Below are 15916 nucleotides of genomic sequence, written 5' to 3'. Positions count from 1 at the left end.
AGCCTCCTTCACAAAAAGAAAGAAAAAACAACTATACATGTAATACAATGGTGTAAAAATACAAACCCCGAAATAAAGATGATGCTTTTTTACCCTAAGTGGGTCCAAGCATCAAACGGGGGAATAATGTAGCAGGGAGGATGATCAACAAAAACATACTAGGCCTGAGTCCTGAGAAACTAGCAGAGAGGTAGGAATGGCATAGCGTAGAGATAAAACCTGAGAAATCTGAACATGAGGAAGGACATGTAGCACCAGGAAGAGGAAAGTCACAGAGCATTAGGATAAAGTAGCCAATAAAATTAAATATAACCATATATGGATTAGACCTTGTTTTTTGCTGCTGTAACCTGCTTGCAAGGGTATATAAGGGGAGATCCCTTTATTTTCAGGGTTCGGCCATTGGACATGAGTCAGCTGAGTCTGTGCTGGCACAATAACACATTGCTTCCTGCTATTGGCCTCAGAGTCTCATATCTCAGATAGCAACCTCCCACAACAAGGTGACTAAGGTTAAACAGTGGATGCTTTCATATAGAGGGCCAGAAAAACTGGCTTTCACCCCTGTAATGTTTTGTACACATTCTGGTGAGGGGGACAGTCCCAAGGGGAGCTGAAAAGTAAAAGAATTTAAAGACCTATGATGGGCTGTGTCATCTGGAAAGGTGACTACTATCTGGACAGTCACATGCAGAAGGATTTTTACTTTCACCAGGAAGACTGAGATCCAGGACCTCTAGGTGAAAGATTCAGGAACACATGCTGCCTTCATGAAGGAAAAAGATTTCCAAAGTTCTAGTTACTCAGGCTGGACAATCATTTATAGGGAATGTTATAGGTTTAAAGATCAGGAGCTCAAGTTAGGTTCTATCTCTGCGGTGCCATGACACTGAGAAGGAAAAGATAAGAAACAGAAGGGAATGAGAGAGGGAGAGAGAGAGAGAGAGAGAGAGAGAGAGAGAGAGGAAGTAGAGATATACACAGGATAAGTGGGAGGAGGTGTAAGAAGAGAGGGTAGAGAGTTTGGAGTTTGGGAATGGGGTATGTTCAAAGAGAACATGGCAGGAATGGTGAGGTGTTTGAGCAGCCTTGTAACCTTGTAGCAACCATTGGGTTTAGGTTAAATATGGAGTTATGACCAGGTGGGAATCTGGTGTAGCCAGAAGTGGGTTTCAGGGGCAGGGAATTGTGAGATGTTGTTGCTTCTTTGGTGGAGTTTCATCAGATTCTATCCAATTTCATCATTTGATGAGTAGCAAATTGTATGTTCCTGCTCAACTTTTGCTTAATGTGTGATCACTGCTGTTCTTTGTGTCAGGAGGGAACATTATGGCTGAATTCAAATTGACTGTTGTTTTTTTTAAGTAGTGGAAGCACTCACCAAAAAGAAGAGAGAATAAGGAGAACAATTTACAACGGACTTGGTTTTTTACGGTCAACGTGTAACATCTTAAAATTTGAGTATATATAAATGTGAGAGGTTATCTCAAAAGACTAGATGTTTATTTTAAACCTGATTTCTCTCTTTTAGAAGAATGGTAAAAATGGCAAAGCTCATCCTTCAACTGTTGTAAGGCATTTGATTGTGAAGGGGCAATGTGTAAGGTGCTGGGAATTAATTTCTCAGGGAATGACTTTGGAGACTTTCTTTTTTATTTATAGATTAAGGTAGACCTCGACAGTGTCCTTTTGGATCAATATGAAATACAGCATGAAGTCAATACCTCATGAACTCAATTTCAGCATAGTGTAAGAAATTCTTAAAGAAGAAAATGGAAATTAAAAATGTTCTTAGACAAAATTTACTTTTACTTAAGAATGAATCCATTTTGACCAAATTAAAAATCTATTTATTATCTATCTACCTATCTATCTATGTACCTATCATCTATCATCTATCTATCTATCTATTTATCTATCTATCTATATCTATCCATCTTTCATCTATCTATGCTTAAATTTCCAGTTTTTCTCTTTGTAAGATGGCCCAGTAAAAGAAATCAGTGTCCAGTTAAAATTATTTCATTAATTTATGGGGAAATTGTTTTTATTCCCGAGGTCCAAGTTTCTTTATCTTTAAGACAGGTACGCGAGATGACCTCAAACAGCCCTTTTTTCTCAACTGTCTTATGATCCTTAAGAGACTCTTTGAAATTTAATGAGCCCAAAGAATTTGAGGAAATATTAGTGTATATAAAAGCTTTGAGATGAAAAGAAGAAAATTTGCAAAACAAGAAAAAACTCTCTTACTTGCAGAGAGAAGACAACCTGGAGGAAAGGGATATCAACTCAACTGATGAAGACATTGAGCCTTCCATTTAAATTAAATTCCCTACTTTGCAAGAGTCTCATGTTTGGACTCTTGACAAGAAGTTTAACTTTATACAGAAATGGAAGCATTGCAGGTTTATGAGAAGGGTGATGTGTTTGAAATGATGCTTGAGCAATTTTGTAACTGCTAAAGGTGATATTTGTAAATCACTTGGAATATTGCCTGGTGTATGGTAAGTGTTTGTAGAATAAAACAAAATGCATGCCTAGTGGGAAGACAGGAAGGTCAAGAAGTTACCAACATCCTTCTGCAGGGAGAGAAAGTAAGACTGGTTTTCTGAAGTTTGCCAAAGGTACTTATGTTTCTTTGCCTATCTGCCCAGTTTTTTATTTCCTTTCTCCTTTTATTTTTTTCCCTCCTAAACATGGTGTCATGGTGTGACCTCCATGTAACCTTTTAGCTGTCTGTTTGTTTTTCTTTCCTGAACCTATTTTTTAAATGTAGCTTTATTATTATTATCGTTATTGTTATATTGGTGGGATGGTGTGACATTTACAAAGTGCATAAATTCACCTCCTCCACCATTCTCTCCCTTAGAATAGTTTCAACTTGTCTCATTTTTCCATCTTCATATATGAGTACCTAGTATTTCTATGATATTCACCCTTTCCTTACATCCTCCCTCTACTACTGGCACCTATCACCAGACAGTACCTGTCTACCTTCCTGCCTTTGGTTTTTGAAAAGAATGACATTTTTAGGGGTTTAAGATAGCTGTAAAGATGTTTCCTTGTGACATCTCCATGTATGTATGTATTATATCCTAAATTGGCTCATCCACACCATTTTTCTCCTTTCTACCTGAGTCCCCTTCTTATGGTGATTTGAAGAGTTTTCAACAGTCTATATTTACTGAAAGCACATCAACCATATTCACCTTCTTTACTTCTGTTTTTTACCCTAGCCCTCCCCTTAATATGAGCTGCTTTTTATCCATGTCCTTTATTGTTTAAGTGTCTGTTCATTGTTCACTGGGATTTTTGCCTTGGTGTTATGCCTGTATATGCACTGTCATTAGTCAGTGCAACCCCCAGTGCATTTCTTCACCCTTTCCCCATTCTGTGTCATTTAGCAGTTTTCAGTATGTTTTGTTGTGTCTTGTCCTACACAGATGAGATGTGTTTCATTATTATTCACCATCTTTCTTTCCTTTGTTTCCTCCTCCCTTGGTCTCGTCTATCAGTCCCACTTTTGGATTATGTTCTGTATATACTTGTATGTGCGTATCTATAACATTGCTTGTATCTGCATTGGGCCTATAGTCCACAAGAGAGAAAATGTGCCCATTAGCTTTTGAACCTGGCCAACTTCACTTAAAATGATGTGAAGTTAATTTACCTAAAAATGACAAAATTTCATTCTTTTGGGCTGAATAAAATTCCACTGTATATATACACCACAGTTTCTTAACCTATTTGCCTATTGTAACGCATCTTGGCTGTTTCCATAGCATAGCTATTGTGAATAATGCTGCAATAAATATGGGTGTGCAGGTGTATTTATTATAACTGGGAATATGCCTAGGAGTGATGCTGCTGCATCACATGGAAGTTCTGTTGTTAGTTTTCTGAGTACCTCCATACACTTTTATATTATGTTTGTACTAATTTTTATTCTCACCAATGATGTATGATGGTTCCTTTACCCCCACATCCTCACCATCATTTGTTGTTGTTTTTGTTCTTGATGATAGCCATTCTAACAGTGGTGAAGTGGAATATTAACATGGTTTTGATCTGCATTTCCTTTATAGTCAGGGATGTGTTTTTTGTCCATTTCTACTTCTTCCTTTGAAAAAGCTGTGTTCAATTCATTTCCCCATTTCTTCATTGGGTCATTGCTTTTTGGAGTTTACATTTTTTATCTCCCTGTATATTCTGGTAATGAATCTCTTGCCATATCTAAAGCTGGAAAAGATTTTCTCCCATTCATGGGCAGACTCTTTGATCTGGTGACCATTTCTTTTTTTCTGCAGAAGCTTTTTAGTTTCATGTGGTTCCATTTGTCAATCCTTTCTCTTAGTTGCTGAGCCACTGAAGTTATTGTCCATGCCTATATGTTCCAGTGTATTCCTGACTCTTTTCTGTACTACCTTCAAAGTTGCATGTCTTGTATTAAAGATCTTAATCCACATTGAGTTTATATTTGCACAAGGTGAAAGGAATGAATCTAGTTTCAGTTTTCTGCACACAAATAGCCAGTTTTCCCAGCAACATTTATTGAAGAGGCAGTCTTTTCTCCACTATGTGTTTTAGGCACAATTGTCAAAAATCATATGGTCATAGTTTTGTGGATTCGTATCTGGAAACTTTATTCTTCCATTGATCTTCATACCTGGTTTTGTGCCAGTACCATGCTGTTTTTATTGCCATGGCTCTGTAGTATAGTTTGAAGTTGGGTCTGGTGACCCCTCCAGTGTTTCTTTTTTGCTCAGTATTGCCTTGGCTTATTGAGGTCTTTTGTACTTCCATATGAACCTTAGGGTTGATATTTCAATCTCTGAGGAATGTCACTGGAATTTTCATGGGTATTGCATTGAATGTGTAGATTACTATAACCATTTGCACAATATTGATTCTGCCATTCCATGAGCATGGGAGATCTTTTCATTTTCTGAAGTCTTCTTCAATTTCTTTCTTCAATTATTTATAGTTTTCATTGTAGAGGTCTTTCACCTCCTTTGTTAAGTTTATTCCTAGGTATGCTATTTTTTGAAGCTTTTGTAAATGGAATGGTTTTCCTATATTCTTTCTCACTCTGCTCATTGTTGATAAATAGAAAGGTTACTGATTCTTGTAAAATGATTTTGTATCTTGCTTCTTTGCTGAAGGTGTTTATTATGCATAGAAGTTTTTTGGTGACATTTCTCTGGTCTTTTAGATATAAGGTCATGTCATTGGCAAATAGGGATAATTTGATTACTTTCTTTTCTACTGAGTTCCTCGTATTTATTTCTTCTTTCTGCCTTCTTGCTCTGGGTAGGAATTCCAAGACTATGCTGAATTACAGTGGAGTGCACACACTTGCCTTGTTACTCATTTAGAGGAGAGGGCTTTAATTTTTCCCCATTTAGTATAATGTTGGCTATAGGCTTGTTGTATATAACCTTTATTATGTTGAGACACATTCCTTCTATTCCTAGTTTCATCATGGAAGAAAACTGAATTTTATTGAAGGGTTTTTCTGCATCTATTAAGATGATCATGTGATTTTCATCTTTGCTTCAGTTAATATACTGTATTACATATAATGATTTGTGTATGTTGCATCCCTAGAATGAAACCAACTTGATCATGATTTATGATCTTTCTGATAAGTTGTGTAATTTTCTTTGCCAGTATTTTATTAAGAAATTTTGCATCTAAATTTATTAAAGATATTGGCATATAATTCACTTTTTTTTGGTTGTGTCCTTGCTCAGTTTTGGGAAGAGTGTAATGCTGATTTCATAGAATGATTTCTAGTTCATGAAAAAAATTGAGGAGTATTGGTATTAGTTCTTCTTTAAAGTCATGGTAGAATGCAGCAGTGAATCTGTCAGGTCCTGGCAGATTCTTTTTGGCAGACTCTTTATTGCTCTTTCAATTTCATTACTTGTTATAGATCTGTTTAGGTGATTTATATCCTCTTTGCTCAATTTTAGTTGGTCGTATGTGTCTAGAAATTTATTCATTTCTTGTGGATTTTCCAATTTATTTGAGTATATGTTTTCAAAGTAATCCCTTATGATTTACTGGATTTCCTGGTGCTTTTGTGATCTTCCCCTTTTTTTTCTAATTTTATTAATTTGGGTCTTTTCCCTCCCCATTTTCTCAGATTTGCAAGGATTTTTCAATCTTATTTATCTTTTCAAAGAATGAACTATTTGTTGCATTGACTGAATCTTTTTTAAGGAGAAACAAATGTTTACTTATATGCCACTAAGGGAAACAGTGGGGAGCCTATTAATAATGGAAATGTCACCATTCTATGTCAATATGGGCTGTGGGCAGGCTTTTATTGTTCCTGGGGTCTTTGCTGATTAGCTGTTCCTTTTTCTGTGGGCCATGCTGAGTGGTTGTTTCTTCCTCCAAGCATGGTTTCAATTTTCCATGTGGGAATATTTCATGCTCTCACCCCACTGCCTTCTTCATTCTGCCTGGCTCTTGATATTCTGTCCTGCCTGTGCCTCATTAAGTGGGACTTTCTTCCACATTCCCTTTTGACAGAACAATAAAACAAATCCTGGTTTAAGTGGGGTGGTGGTCTCGTCTTCTTATAACTCATTTGAGCTGAGCAGGGATGTAGACATGTCACTGCCCATTTATTTGTTGCTGAAACTATCCTTTTTCATTCAAAAATGTGCCCTGGAGCATACAGACCAAAAGCAGAATGTCCAAAGACTGGGCAACTTTTGTTTTCAAATGAAACAACTTATTTTGAATAATTTTGGTGAAAACTATGTATCGTTTACAAAAAGAATGGATAATAGGATGTGTGACTATGAGTTGGGAGTTCTTATTCTAGTCTTTTTTTGCCATCAAATGACTGGGTGTGTCACTGAACAAGTTATATGGCTTTTCTGAACCTGGGTTAAGTCATTTTTAAGCAAGGAATGCTATCTAGTGATGGAAATGTTAGCAATGCAAGCTTACCATAAAAGCTGGTAGAGTGGCCCAAGTGGTAGAGCACCTGCCTACCAAGCATGAGGCCCTAAATTCAAACCCCAGTACCACCAAAATAAAAAACATGCAAGCTTAGCATGGACAAAACACTTGACAAATATTTCTCAATGTATAAATGGGGTTTCAGTTAGATAACATGTAGTTATATATACTAATTTAAAAAACAGAATCTACTATTAATGAACAGATGCCATAAATCTTAGAGATTCCTGAGCACTCTACAGTAAAACAGTATTCTAGGTTTCTCTCATTTCATTTCACACCCTTCTAGAACCTGTTTTCAGGACAGCATGAGACATCAACTTCAATGGAAAGTTGTCTGCTACCTGAAGCAAGGTGATAATAATCAAGGATTTCTCCGATATCAAGAAGAGACAATTGGCTTTGGGAGAAAGGAAAGGAGAAAATTAGTGAACACGGTGTGAGAGTGAAATGTAGTTGTTTGGACATGAGTCTTGGCTCAACTACATTTAGTTGTAGGACTTAGGAAATTCTATAACCTTGCATGCTTGGGATTCCACATTTGGAAAAACTGGTAATGATGATAATAATAATAATATAGGCTAGTGTTTGTGTGATATAAAGAGTGAAATGCTTGACATTTGGCAAAGGTTCAGTAAATGGTAGATATTTTTGTTATCCAGAGAAGGGGTAAATAACATCACAGACTCAAGTAACCAAGGAAAGTCATCTTAGTAACTACCACTTGAAAGATATAGACAAGGTCACACAACATGGGGACATTCAAAATTTGGGACACATATGTGTCTCAGTAGATGCTCAATGAGGAGGGGAAGAATTTGCACTATTAATCAAGGATCTGCTTGTTCAATTAAACCCCTTGACATGGTTTTATAAGTGGGGATGAGGGAAAATGATTGAGGGGATGAATCTAATCAGAGTACATTATAAAAATCATATGGAAATGTTAGAATGAAACTCCTCTGAACAACTAATACATGCTAATAAAAGTGTTTAAAAAGGAATTTCTTTTATATTTTGGACCTTAGTAAATACAACACAGCTTAGTATCTGTCAGTCAGGGAATTGACATGGGAAAATAAGAGACAATGATATTGAATCTGAAGCTTTTGGATACTTTAGCTCATCCAGATAACCTGACAGGGAAATAATTATAAGAGGAATTCCTGGTAAGAATTTTAATTATTATTATTATTAATTTTGACTAGGGAATGAGTGAGATCTAAAGCATAGCCACAAAATAGAATTTTAAAGCTCTTCTTGTAGATTACTCTTTCTAATCATGCCTCACCTCACTCCACAGAAATGAATAAATATCTGTAGCATAAATAATTAATGCATTTTCTCACTCACCTGTTATAAATTGAACTAGGCATAATGTATGTATGCATTTGGGATACATCAGTGACCAAAGCTGTTAAAGGTTTCTTTCCTGTTAGAATTAACACTTTAGTGCAGTGGGGAAGAAGGGCATATAGGTATTAAATTTTCATACTGTAAAGGTATATTTTACGATAGAAGGTGATAAGTAATATGGAATAGAATACAGAAAGGATGATTGAAAATATAGGAGGCTGTACACAGTGCTATATTTGACCTCATGGAGCAGTTGACATTACGAAAACACTTGAGGTTACTGAATTAGCCCTTTTTATATTTGAAAAAAATAAGCATTCCAGGCAGGGAGAAGAGACAGTGAAGAGAACTGAGAAGTAGAACATGCTTAGTTTGTTTAAGGTAGAACAAGGGAACATGAGTGACTGGAATGAAATGACTGAGGGGAGAGTCATAAGGGATGAAGTAAAGAGGCAAAGGGAGGAGATACAGATCATGGAGAACTTGGGAAGGAGGATAAAGATTTTGACTTTTGGTTGGGGGAAGATGTGGTACTGCAATTTGAACTCAGGGCTTCATGCTTTCTATACAGGTGCTCTACCACTTGAGTTACTCCAACAGCCCAAGTTTTTGACTTTTAATCTAACCAAGATGGGAATATGAGGAATATGATTTGAGAAAGGTTTCAAAAGGATCCTACAGTTGTTTGTTGCTAACCAAGGTGGGGGTAGGGAACATGATTGGTAAAGGGTTCAAAAGGATCCTACAGTTGCTATATTGTACAGAGATGATGGGAAAGAAAGAGAGAAGAGTGGATTCCAGTGAAGTGCTATTGTATAATCCAGGAAGAGATGGTGATAGTTTGAAAGGCATTAGCAGTGGAGGTGATAAGAAGTGGAGAGATTTCATGAGGCATGTGATACAGTTAACAGTCCAGAATGACTGTAGGATGTCTGGCCTGAGCAACTGAGATGGGAAAAGTTGAAGATAAAGCAGGCTTAGTGGCAGATACTAGGAGTTTAGGTTGGACCTGCTGAGTTTGAGATGTCAATTCGATACTTTATTAGGCAGAGTTCTACAAGTACCTACAAGTACAAGAGGTTTCCTAACCTTACCCTGGGACTAGGAATATGATGAGATGTCTCGCCTATAATACGTTAAGTGTCAAAGGGATTTCACCAATATAACTAAAGTTGCAAATCAGCTAATATTAAAATAGGGGGATTTTCCTGAACTATCTCCCATTGTTATCACATAAACCCTTTCGTAGCATTTTAATTTCTTTGGCTGGTAGTAGAAAAAGGCAGGAATGGGGAAAGCAGATAGATTTGGGCATGAGAAGATTTTGACTCGCTGTTGCTGGCTTAGAAATTAAGGTTGTCACATAACAAGGAATATGAATGCCCCCTAGAAGTTGAGAGCAGACCCTGGTTAACACACAGCAAAAGCACAGGGATATCTGTACTACAGCTGCAAGGAAATGAATTCTTGTGTAACATGACTGAGTGCAAGTGACTTAGAGCCCAGTCCATAGGTAACTTGATTTTTGACCTTGTCTGATAATAACCAGAGAACCCAGTCCTGAGCACCCAGTTTCCATCCTACAGAAACCTAGATAACAAATAGGTATTATTTTAAGCCACTGTTCAGCTAACAGTGAATATTAAAACTGAACATGGATCATACATGTGGGAACGTGAAGGAAGCAGCTGGATATATAATCCTGGTATCGAAGGTAAGATTTTGGATTAGATACTCATTTGAGTGCCACTGATATGAAAATGGTATTCAAAAACTGTGTAACTTTGATTTTTATCAAAGGAGTAACAAAGGATGGAGTAGAGACTTGTGCCACAGAGCCTCCAATAATAGCAGGTTATGGAGAAAAGGAGAAGCCAGGAAAGGAGATTGAGAAGGAGAGAACAGTGAGGTAGGAGATTCAAGACTCTGAAAATCATCTGAAGCTTTCAAGGGAGAATGAGTGATAAAAGGTGAACTATTGTATGATTCCATTTATGAGGTACCTAAAGTAGTCAGGCTGATCTACAATAGAATGGTGGTTACCAGGACCTGGTGTATGGGGGGGGGGAGGGCTACTGGAAGTGGGAAATAGGAGTGTGTTTAAGGATACAGAGTTCAGACTGGGGAGATGAAAAACTTCTAGAGATGAATGGCAGTGATATTACCCTACAACGTGAATGACTTAGTGTCACTGAATTGTAAGTTAAAAATTGTAAGTTTTATGTTACATATGTTATAAATGTTTCACCACAATTAAAAAAGAAAAAGAAAAGAAAACAGAAAAAATGAGTGATTATATGTATTAAACACTGATAAGTAAAGCAAGGTGAAGTCAAAGAATTGTCCAGTAGAGGTGATTCATGTTCCAGTGATTCACCCAAGGGCAGTTCTGGTAAAGTGACATGGACCAGGAAGATCTGACTTACTTGAGGAGGTTTATTAGTGAGTGGGAGAGGAATTAGAGACAGAAATTTTAAGTACTTTTTCAGGCTTTTATTGCAAAAGAGTATAAAGAAATTGGTAACTGTAGGGAAACTAAATTATTATAGAGATTTTCATTTTCTCATGACATATATTAAATTTCATGTAGTTAAGAATTTCATCATGACTTTTCTGTACATGCAAATATTTGATCATGTTTACCCACTCTATTACTCTTTCTTACTTGAGATTTTCTTTTTTAAGATGGGAAAATGGAATTTTTGTGTTCTGTTTGGAAAAATTCTGTAGAGATGGAAAAATCAATGAAGGAGAAATTTCTGGTGAAGTCCTTGAATAAGCTAAGGAAATTTAGTGTAAAATTGGAGGTATTATCTCTAAGCTGGAACATTTTCATCCTTCTAAGCACGTGAGACAGCAGATTACAGAGGCATGATTCTGTCAGTGTATCAACATGTTAGCAGAATCTGAGTATTTCAGTGATGTGTAATGACAAGATCCAGCATATGCCCACGGGAGTCAGAGGCTGTTGTAGGCCAGAGGACAAGTTTATAGGGAAGAGGATATTGAACAGTATTTTGGATAGGATAGCAGAAGGAACCTTTTTGTGCATTGAAATTACTAAAATTTAAAATAGTAGCAGTGTTATGATGACAGTAAATCAAGAGCAAAAATTAGTGAGAAACAGAGTGGGATTCCTAGGGGAGTTACTGGGTGACATAAGAGTTAGGACTTACAGGTGATATCCTCAGATGACTTGAGATTCAAAGATGGCATTTTAAGGAAAGGGAGAGGAGTAAAAATGGTGCTAAAGAGCAAGGAGTGCACGTTCTCAACCCTAGCCCAGTGCTTTGATGGTTGTGAAGGAATAAACTGGCTCCATTGTGAGGGCTTCAGGGAAGTGCTGGTCTCAGGGGAGACTGGTTTTAGTTACACAAAGATAATAAAGGGAACATTCAGAGGCGTAGAGGTAGAGGGGTCTCTGCCAATGGCTGAAGTCCACGTAGGGCAGTGACCCAGTTTTGGGAGTTGGGCAGAGGTACAAAGTGAAAAGAATAGGATTAGAATGTGGCCAATGAGGAGTGGAATCTGATGATCCTTAGGGTGACTGATACAGTCAGGGTGAAGAGTTTAATGAGGATCAGGGCTGGTGGGTTCAAGCAGATAGCAACAATAAGACTGTGAGGGTCGGAGAGTAACGTATTTTTGTTCACATTGGAATACTCTGCAGCCAAGCTAAACATGGTCTAGTTTATTATAAACATCACCCTCACTTGCACAATAAGGCAGCTGGAAATGTCAACTTCCCAATGGAAAATCACCATCAGTTCATATCCCCAAGAAAAAAGAATACTTGGCCTGTTTCTACCTGGGATAAAAGGCAGGGAAGTGAAATTTCAATTCAAATCACCATCTATTAGCCAGTTATTGTTCTCTGAAGTTTAGACAAGAAGTGACTAGAAAGAAACAAGTCCTGTGGGTGAGAGTAATACTCTTTTTAGAAGTGTGGGGGCAGATGATCATTTCTAGGTGGTGATGTCCAGCAAGTGAGAGAATGTAGCAAGAACTCAAATAGATACATTTTTACTTTGCTGGGAAAGCTTGTAATTTTGGCAGTTTGTGGTATTTCCACCAGAAACACTGTCAAAACTTTACAGCAAAACTGAATGCAGAAAATTTTCATACTTGTTAACACTCACAGAAGTGTTAATTGAAACTCCACACAAAACACTTTCCACAGTTTTGCATTTTCAGGGAGAAACTATCCTATTTCATTTTTAGGAACATTGTGAGGAACCACAGATACATAAAACGAGCAAATAAAATTGCATTGGGTAGTTTCTGAGATGCTTCTGGTGAAGACTTATGGGTCTGTGTAACACATGGCTTTGGCAAACGTTGGGAAACCTCAGGCAGCACCAGTAGGGAAGTGAAGAATGAGCAAGGAAAAGGATGAAGCTAAGCCAGGATGTATTCATAAGTAGATTACCACTGTGTACAACTGAGAAGACTGTATCAGGTTTCCCTATTCAACCCTAGAGGAAATTGGAGAATTGAACAGCCACAAGCAATGAGGGATTGCCTTGGGGTGTGAACTCCTTGGCACTTCTTGCCCACCCTGAGGAACAGAGGTCATCTCTGTGACCAGGTAAAGCCTTCATGTACAGAGTCTCTGGTACTTGCAGGAAGAAACCATAGGTGTGTAACAAATGTCAAATAGGTGGGCACCCATAATGTCTGCAACGTCCCTCTTTTGAAAGGCAGGAAAAGGAGTCCTTCAACAGGTAGAGAAATAATGGTAGAACAAGGTCATGGATGCTAGGGTTTTTTTTTTTTTTTTTTTACTGTGCTCTAAAATGACTTCAACAGGTTTCATTGTTCTATTTTCATAAAAGTACCATCTGTCAATTCCTGGTAATATTTCCCACACCATTGGAGTCTTATCTAAGAAAACATTGCTTGTGTCCTTATCCTGAAGTGTTTCCCTTGAGGACTTTCAAAGTTTAAGTTTTTTGTACATTTTGAATTGATTCTTGTACATTGTGAAAAATGGGGGTCTAGTTTCAGTCATCTTCATGTGGATATCCAGGTCTAGCTGTCTTTTCTCTAACATATGCTTTCAGGACCTTTATCAAGAATCAGATACTGTACCTGCATGGACTTATTTCTGGGCTCTCTATTCTATCCTGTTGGTCTACATGTCTGTTTTTTTGCCATTATAATCCTGTTTTAGTATTGCTCTGTGGTGTGTTCTGAACAACAGTTATTGTGATGCCTCTGATATTCTTTTTGGTCAGGATTCTTTTGTCTATTTGGGGTCTTTGTGCTTTCATATGAATTTTAGGATATGTTTTACTAGCTCTGTGAAGAATGACCTTGATATGTTGATGGGGATTGCAATGAATCTGCAGATTTCTGTTGGTGATATGGCCATTGTCAGAATATTAGCTCTCTCACTCCATGAAGAATTTCTTTCTTTCTTCAATATTTTAAAGGTTTTTTTTTAATCTCCTTGATTACATTTATTCCTAGGTATTATTTTTGTGGCTGTTGTAATTGGAATTGCTTTTCTCATTTCTTTTTCAGAATATTCATCATGGGTATATAGAAAAGCTCCTGATTTTGTATGTTGATTTTTATATGCTGCTACTTTTCTGAATTTCTTTCAGTTCTAAGAGTTTTTTGGTAGTATCTTTAGGGTTTTGACAGCACTGAAATATGTCACGTAGAAACATGAGTAACTCAACTTCCTACTTACCCTATTGTATGGCTTTTATTTCTTTCTTGTGCCTAACTGGTCTTGCTAAAATTTCTATTACTATCTTCAATAAAAGTTGTGAAAGCAGAAACTCTGGTTTGCTCCAAATCTCAGAGGAAATATTTCATCTTTTCCCTGTCTGCAATGGTATCTGCCATGATTTTTGTCACAGAAGCCTTTATTATGCTGAAGAATGCCATTCTATACCTAACTTGTTTAGGGATTTCACCTAAGAAATCACCTAAGAAGAGATGTTGGATTATGTCGAAGGCTTTTCCTGCTCTATTGAGATGATCATGTGGTTTTTATCCTTGGTTGTAGTTATGAGCTCTATGACATTTATTGATATGCATATGTTAACCAGTCTTGCATTCCTGCAATGAATCCCACTTGACCATAGTGCATGATCTTTTAAAAGCATGAGCTGTTAGAATTGATTCACAGTGATTTTATCAAGGATTTCCATATCTATGTTCATCAAAGATATTGTTCTAGAGTTGCGTGTGTGTTTGTTGCAAAGTGGGCCAGAAATAACTTTATGAAGAAGACCACACTAGAGCTATGCACTAAAAGACAAAGAAACAGAGAAACACATCGACAAGGTGTTCTAGTTTGGGTTCTAATTTTTTCCTTTTTTTTGGTGGTGGTGGTGGTGGTAGTACCTCAGGGTCCTGCATTTACTAGGCATGCTCTTTACCATTTGAGACATACCTTATCCCTTTATGGTTTAGGTTTTTTCAGGGAGGATCTTGCTCTTTTTACCCAGGCTGGCCTCAGACCTCAGACCATGATCCTCCTTTCTATGCTTCCTTCATAGCTGGGTTGTAGTCATGTGCCACCATGCCTGGCCCCTGGCTCTTGCTCTTAACTAGCTATGTGACCCTGGGTAACATTAATGCTGTTCAAAACAATTGTGCTCTCTTCCATTTGACTGGGTACAAGAATTGCATTTCTTATCATCTTGACTTCAAAACTGGCTGTTGAAACTTTCTTGTGCTGAATAAGATGTATGGGGAAGATGAACGATATGGTATGATCAGTAAGGGGAAGAAACATTTCCAGGATATTCTGATTCCAGTAGTATTTACCCTTCATTAATTTGGTGTAATAAGAAGTCCTGTTTGTGACATGAGGAGGTTAACTCCATTTAAGTTGATAGAGCCAGATCAAATGGAAAGGCCTGACGGTTTTAGCACTGTAATGAAGACAGGGTAAGCTTCAGAACCAGAGAACCTGGGCTTGGTCCTTGACCTCAATACTGACTTTGAGCAAAAAAAAAAAAACATTTATAATATCATTGACCTTCATTTTACTTATCTGTTAAAGGGAGAGAAGATATTTAATGGCAATGTTATAGGCATTAAGAAAGATAATGTATATGAGAAAACACTGTGGGCTCCAACTTATTGCACAATAGCTACAATTATGGCTATCATCTTCACATTTGTGTTTTATTGCATGGACACAGGAGTAGCTCCCTAAAGGGAGTCCAAAGGCCACATTAACCAAGAGACCTCAGGGCCCTCTGTCTGAAGCATGGCTGTTGACTTTGGCATATTAATCTATCTGCTACACTTGGTATAAGTACTGTTTGTTGGTTGTGGAACACAAAGTACAGTTATAATGAGTACATTGATGAATGTTTCACAGAAAATTGGTATCAAAGGTGAGACTGGAATTCATATTAAGTGACCTGGACCTTGGTTATCCCTGTGCCCTGGTTAGTCACTGGTAATGAGAGAGTGAGTATGAGGTTTCAGTTGACATAAACATCTAGGGTTTCTCTACTAATATCCATGTGTTCACTTTCATGTCTAGATAGTGTCTTTCTAGATGAAAGGTAAACTCATTCACAAGGGAGAGACTTTCAGTAGAAGACATCAT

The 15916-nt window shown here is 37.3% G+C and overlaps 1 protein-coding gene across 2 annotated transcripts in view; it reads left to right on the top strand.

Moving 5' to 3' along the window:
- Window positions 1-2474: 2474 nt before the first annotated feature.
- The window catches only part of LOC109675669 (aromatase-like), a 71550-nt gene continuing 58108 nt past the window's right edge, over window positions 2475-15916 (top strand). The window contains exon 1 of one of the 2 annotated variants that reach the window (XM_074065943.1): window positions 2475-2624. The gene's annotated coding sequence lies outside the window, so the exon portion shown is untranslated. The remainder of the gene's footprint in view (window positions 2625-15916) is intronic. The other variant, XM_074065944.1, reaches the window with a different exon arrangement.

The sequence above is a fragment of the Castor canadensis genome, chromosome 2, assembly GCF_047511655.1.
Source record: "Castor canadensis chromosome 2, mCasCan1.hap1v2, whole genome shotgun sequence".
Taxonomy (NCBI): Eukaryota; Metazoa; Chordata; class Mammalia; order Rodentia; family Castoridae; genus Castor; species Castor canadensis.
Note: the sequence above shows the minus strand (reverse complement) of the source record. Positions and strands in the feature narration are given on the sequence as shown.